General features: G+C 48.8%; 1 non-coding gene across 1 annotated transcript; it reads right to left on the bottom strand.

The window, feature by feature from the left end:
- Positions 1 to 1,254: 1,254 nt before the first annotated feature.
- Positions 1,255 to 1,349, bottom strand: TRNAR-UCU (transfer RNA arginine (anticodon UCU)). Its single transcript has 2 exons — positions 1,313 to 1,349; positions 1,255 to 1,290 (listed from the first exon to the last, which is right to left on the bottom strand). It is a non-coding gene; the product is annotated as a tRNA-Arg (tRNA).
- Positions 1,350 to 6,146: the final 4,797 nt, after the last annotated feature.

Genomic DNA, 6,146 nt, shown 5'->3' with positions numbered 1-6,146 from the left:
TTTATCTTAGGATGGATCTGTTTATGCCAGGTGTGCTTGTGGATTTATCAACCACCTCTGCTGGAAGTTTGTTCCAAGCATCTCTTTCAGTCAAATAATATTTTCTCACATTGCTTCTGATCTTTCCCCCAACTAACCTCAGATTGTGCCCCCTTGTTCTTGGGTTCACGTTCCTATGAAAAACACTTCCCTCCTGAATCTTATTGAACCCTTTAACCTATTTAAATGTTTCGATCATGTCTCACCCTTTCCCTTCTGTCCTCCAGACTATACAGATGGAGTTCATGAAGTCTTTCCTGATCTGTTTTATGCTTAAGACCTTCCACCATTTTTGTAGCCTGTCTTTGGACCCTTTCAATTTGATCAATATCTTTTTGTAGGTGAGGTCTCCAGAACTGAACACAGTATTATTCCAAATCCATCGATCTATACAGCGGAATCACAATCTCCATTTCTGCTTGTTATACCTCTAACCATGCAGCCAAGCATTTTACTTGCTTTCTTTTTGCAGGTGAGGTCAAAAACGGATCCAAAAGAAACGGAAATAAGGAGGGGGAATTCTAAATATATATATAAAAATAAATAATAAATAAAATAAAAAATAAAAATAAATAAAAAACAGATATAACCCCATCAGCGTAAAATTTAATCAATAAGACACTAGAAACTGCAGAAATGAATAAGGTGACCTTTTAGAGCTTCAAAACAAGATGAGGGTGCTCCAAACACTGGGGTGGTTTTTTTTACATTAATAGGCTCTTCTGCTTGAGCAGAGGGTTGGACTAGAAGACCTCCAGGGTCCCTTCCAGCTTTATTCCGATTCTACTGGAGGTGGAGCGCGATCAGGAGGTGGTGAGTTCGATCCTACGTAGAGGCAGATGGATCTCCCGTTTGGGCAAGGGGTTGGACTAGATGACCTGCAGGGGTCCCTTCCATTAGTCTTGTATTGCTTTCAGCGCTGGCGTTGGCGCCGCCCCGCTGGCGGAACGCAACCCAGTCTCGCCTTTTTTAGTGTTTGGGGGGGGGGGGTGTTAATGCGGTGGGGGGGGGGTGAGAAAAGGAGGAAGGGGAACGAAGGAAAGAAGGGGGGGGTTCAAAAGGACTCCCCTGTTGTCTCTCTTGCTTCTCCGTCCCGTGCTGCAAAACTTTGCCCAAAGTTTTTTTCTTTTTCTCCCGAAAAAGTTTCTTTCCAAAATTGGCTTTTTTCCCCTCTCCGTTTTTGGGTTCTTTTTTCTAAGCGGGGAAAAAAAAACGCGACTCTGGTGGGACTCGAACCCACAACCTTTGAATGACTCCGTCCCGTCATTTGATCTAGAAGTCCAATGCGCTATCCATTGCGCCACAGAGCCCTATGCGCTCTCGCAGGCGCAGCCTTCCCACCCTCTGCTCGGGCGCAGGAGCCCCGGCGGAGCCGCTTCGCTTTGCAGGGGCCTGGCCGGAGTGGCGGGTGTGTGTGGGGGAGAGACGTCCTTTGCAAGGGGGGGGGGGTCTACGCCGACCCCCCCTCGGCCCTCGCCCTCCCCTCCCTTGCATTGGGCGTGCAACTTGGTGCGTGGAGGGTGCCTTGCGCCTTGCATGGGTGGAAATCCTTGGGAAGGGGGGGTGTCTTTGGGGAAGGGGGGTTCTCGCCCTCCCACCCTCCCTCGTGCAAGTCTGCATCCCCCCCCCCGCGCGCCCACTCCGGGACAGTTTGCAGAGACACAGAAATAGAAAGAGAGAAGAAACGGGAACGATCCGTCCCACCTCCCAATTTCTCGCCGGAAAAATTTGCACAGAGAGAGAGATTAAGAAAGAGAAAGCAAGAAAGAAAGAAGGAACGAAGGAAGGAAGGAAGAGAAAAAAGGAAGGAAGGAATGAAAGAAAGAAAGGGAAGGAAGGATAGAGAGGCAAAAGGAAAGTAAGAAAGAAAGAAAGAAAGAAAGAGGGAAGGAGGAAGGATAGAGGGGGAGAGAGGCAAAAAGAAATTAAGAAATAAAGGAAAGAGAAAGAAAAGAAGGAAGGAAGGAAAGAGGGAGGGAAGGAGGAAGGAGAGAGGGAGAGAGGAAGAAAGAAAGAAAGAAGGAAGGAAGGGTAGAGAGGCAAAAGGAAAGTAAGAAAGAAAGAGAGGAAAGAAAGAAAGAAGGAAAGAAAGAGGGGAAGGAGGAAGGAGAGAGGGAGCGAGAGGGGAAAAGAAAGTAAGACAGAAAGGAGAGAAAGAGGGGAAAGAGAAAGAAAAGAAAGAAAAAAGAAAGGGGGAGGGAGGGAAGGAGGAAGGAAAGTAGGAGAGAGGGAGAGAGGAAAAGAACTGAAGAAAGGCGAGAGAAAGAGAAAGAAAAGTAAGAGAGAGACAGAAAAGCGAGGGAAAGAGGAAGGAAGGAATGAGAGAGAGAAGGAGAGAGGGAAAAAGAGAAAGTAAGTAAGAAAGGAGAGAGAAAAAAAGAGAAAGAAAGAAAGGAGAGAGGGAGGAAGACAGAGGTGGAGAGAATGAAAGAAAGAAAAAGAAAGGAAGGGGAGAGGGGGAGATAGAGGAAAAGATAGAAAAAGAAAGAGAGAAAGAAAGAGCGAGGAAAGAGGGAGAGAAAGAAAAGAAAGAAGGAAAGAAAGATAGAAAGAAAGAAGAGCGTGAGAGAAGAAAGAAAGAAAAAGAAAGGAAGGGGAGAGGGGGAGATAGAGGAAAAGAGAGAAAAAGAAAGAGAGAAAGAAAGAGCGAGGAAAGAGGGAGAGAAAGAAAAGAAAGAAGGAAAGAAAGATAGAAAGAAAGAAGAGCGTGAGAGAAGAAAGAAAGAGAAAGAGGAAGGAAGGATTGAAGAGAGGGAGAGAGGAAAAAGAAAGAAAGAGGGAGAAAGAAAGGAGAGAAAGTAAAACGAGAGAGAGAAAAAGAGAGAGGGAGAAGAAAGGGGGAGAGAGGAAATAGAGGGAGAATAAGAGGGAGGGAGGGAGAGAAAGAGAGGCAGAGAGAAGAATGGGAGCGATCCGACCTCCCTCCCTAAGCCCCCCCTTTATCCCAGGCTCCCATGGCTGGCAATCTGGGAGAAACTACAACTCCCGACATGCCTTGCAGAGAGAGAGAAAGAGAGAGAGAGAGAGAGACGGTAAGGGCGAGAGCTCCCCCTGGAGGCTCCTCCGCGCTCTGCAAAAGCGCCTAGCGCCCGGAGCGCCTGCTTCTCAGCATCCCTTCGGAGGCTGCTTCGGAATTACGCCTCCGCCTCCTCCCGCCGCCGCCGCTGCCGCTGCCCTTCGCATGGGGAAGGCAGGGCCAGGCAGGTGCAAGCCGGGACGGGGCAGGAAACGCCGGTGGCTCAGCAGATTTGAGCTTGGCCGGCAGCTGCTGGAGGAGGAAGCGCCCGATCCTGAGCTTGGCACCTACCGCGCAGCCCCTTCGCCTGCAAAAGAGATGCGGGGAACGCCCGAGCCTGGTTCCAGGTGGGTGGCGGGGCAGGGGGGGGGAGATTCCTGGCTGTCGGAAGGGGGGTGATAATTGGGGAACAAAAAAAGAGGGTTGCTGTCCCCCTTCCGAGCCCCCCATCCATTCCACCCCAGGCAGAGAGGGGATGGAGGGGATCCTGCTCTCCTCCCCCACCCTCCACCTGCCATTAAATGCAAATAGGAGCCAAGGTTGGGAGGGGGCAGGAGGAGAATTAGCCCATCCCTCCCACCCTCTTTGGAATTTTGGGTGGGGTGGGAAATAATTGCCCCCCCCATGTCCTCCCAGCCTGGTTTTGCACCCCAAAATAAAGCAAGACAGCTCCCCATCCTGGGCTGGAGTTGGGGCAGGGGAGAACAAGACCCCCCACCCCACCCTCTTTAGAATTTGGGATGGGGGGAGAATAATGCCCCCCTGCTCTCCCAGTTTGGTTTTGCACCCCCAAAATAAAGCGAGACAACTCCCCATCCTGGGCTGGAGTGGGGGGGAAAGAGAACTAGCCCCCCACCCTCTTTGGAATTTGGGGTGGGAGAAATAATTGCCCCCATGTCCTTCCAGCCTGGTTTTGCACCCCCAAATAAAATGAAATAACTCCCCATCCTGGACTGGAGTGGGGGGGGGAAAGAGAACTAGCCCCCTCTTTGGAATTTGGGGGGGAGAATAATGTCCCCCATGTCCTTCCAGCCTGGTTTTGCGCCCCCCCAAATAAAGCGAGACAACTCCCCATCCTGGGCTGGAATGGGGAGGGAGCTGTATGCCCCATTAGCCCCCTCCCCAATGTGGGCCAGATTGGGGGGAGAGACAATTGAACAATGCAACGTTTTCCCCTTTCCAAGCATTGCAGCAAACCCCCCCCCCAGCCACTGAGATGACTATAGGGGGCCTCTATTAGTACCCAGCATTGGCCTGTTTACATGCCAATGCAATTGGCGAGGCAAGAGTGTGTTTGCCGGTCTGCGGTGGGAGTCGAAGTGCCAGGGGCTTGAGCTTTGGCCAACAAGTCCACAATATCGGCGAAAGGGGGATGAGGGCCGGTGGGATCTTGTTCTCCTCTGGCACCCCACCCCCACCCCTGTGGGTTTAAATCATCTTTAAGCCATCAAACCTGGCTGGGAGCCTCTCCTAACCTCCCCTGCGGTAGAAAAATGCAGGGGTGAGGTTGCAAAATCGCCCCTTCTTCCTCCACCCATTTTGGTTTTTTTTTTACAATCCTTCAGAGCAGCTTGGACTACAAAGCCCATCTCCTTCCCGCCAGCCTGCTGGGGGGATTGGCCTCCTTAAGTTAAGGCTTAGAGAGGTCGGCACCGATGTTTGCGGTTAATAAAACATTGGCGCTGGGCTTGTTCGATCTGCATAGCTTCGGTTGCCTTTCTTAAGACATAAGAATAAAAGGTTTGGAGAGAGACATCTAGAGGTCTTCTAGAACTGTGTTTCCCAACCCGGGCAACTTGAAGATATTTGGACTTCAACTCCCAGAATTCCCCAGCCAGTGCAGAATGCAGCTGCGAGAGCAATCATGGGCTTTCCCAAAAATGCCCATGTCACACCAACACTCCGCAGTCTACATTGCTTGCCGATCAGTTTCCGGTCACAATTCAAAGTGTTGGTTATGACCTATAAAGCCCTTCATGGCACCGGACCAGATTATCTCTGGGACCGCCTTCTGCCGCACGAACCCCAGCGACCGATTAGGTCCCACAGAGTGGCCCTTCTCCGGGTCCCGTCAACTAAACAATGTCGTTTGGCGGGACCCAGGGGAAGAGCCTTCTCTGTGGCAGCCCCGGCCCTCTGGAACCAACTCCCCCCAGAGATTAGAATTGCCCCCACCCTCCTCGCCTTTCGTAAGCTCCTTAAAACCCACCTCTGCTGTCAGGCATGGGGGAACTGTAATGTTCTTTCCCCCTGGGCCTCTACAGTTTATGCATGGTATGTTTGTATGTATGTTTGGTTTCATAAATAAGGGTTTTTAGTTGTTTTATTATTGGATTGCTATATATTGTTTTTATCACTGTTGTTAGCCGCCCTGAGTCCAGGGAGAGGGGCGGCATATAAATCCAATAAATAAGTAAGTAAGTAAGTAAGTAAGCAAGCAAGTAAGTAAGTAAGTAAGTAAGTAAGTAAGTAAGTAAGTAACTAAGTAAGTAACTAAGTAAGTAACTAACTAAGTAACTAACTAAGTAAGTAACTAAGTAAGTAAGTAAGTAACTAAGTAACTAAGTAAGTAACTAAGTAACTAAGTAACTAAGTAAGTAAGTAACTAAGTAAGTAACTAAGTAACTAAGTAAGTAAGTAAGTAAGTAAGTAAGTAAGTAAGTAACTAAGTAAGTAAGTAAGTAAGTAAGTAAGTAAGTAAGTAAGTAAGTAAGTAAGTAAGTAAGTAAGTAAGTAAGTAAGTAAGTAAGTAAGTTGCCAAGGTTGGGAAACACTGTGAATCTCGACTCACCCCCTGATCAAGTGGGAGTCCACCACCACCCTCTAACCCTTCTTGATATACTGATGTCCGGTTTCTTCTCCAGTGATTTAAAATGCACATTTCCCTCCCTCCCAACAACAACAACAATTTCTTTTTTAAAAAAAATCATAATTGGCACAGGGCAAAGAGTGGGAAGTTCTTAGCCAACGGGCTTCGATGTCCCAAATCATGTTTTGCAAGTTTTTTCGCAGCCATTCTGCCTCTCGTGTTTTCTGAGTGCCTGTCTGTTGGAACCTGAAACTTTTCTCCGGCTTTTGCAAGGTCACAAGA

This window comes from Erythrolamprus reginae, chromosome 8, assembly GCF_031021105.1.
Source record: "Erythrolamprus reginae isolate rEryReg1 chromosome 8, rEryReg1.hap1, whole genome shotgun sequence".
Taxonomy (NCBI): Eukaryota; Metazoa; Chordata; class Lepidosauria; order Squamata; family Dipsadidae; genus Erythrolamprus; species Erythrolamprus reginae.
This window is presented reverse-complemented; position numbering and strand designations above follow the sequence as displayed.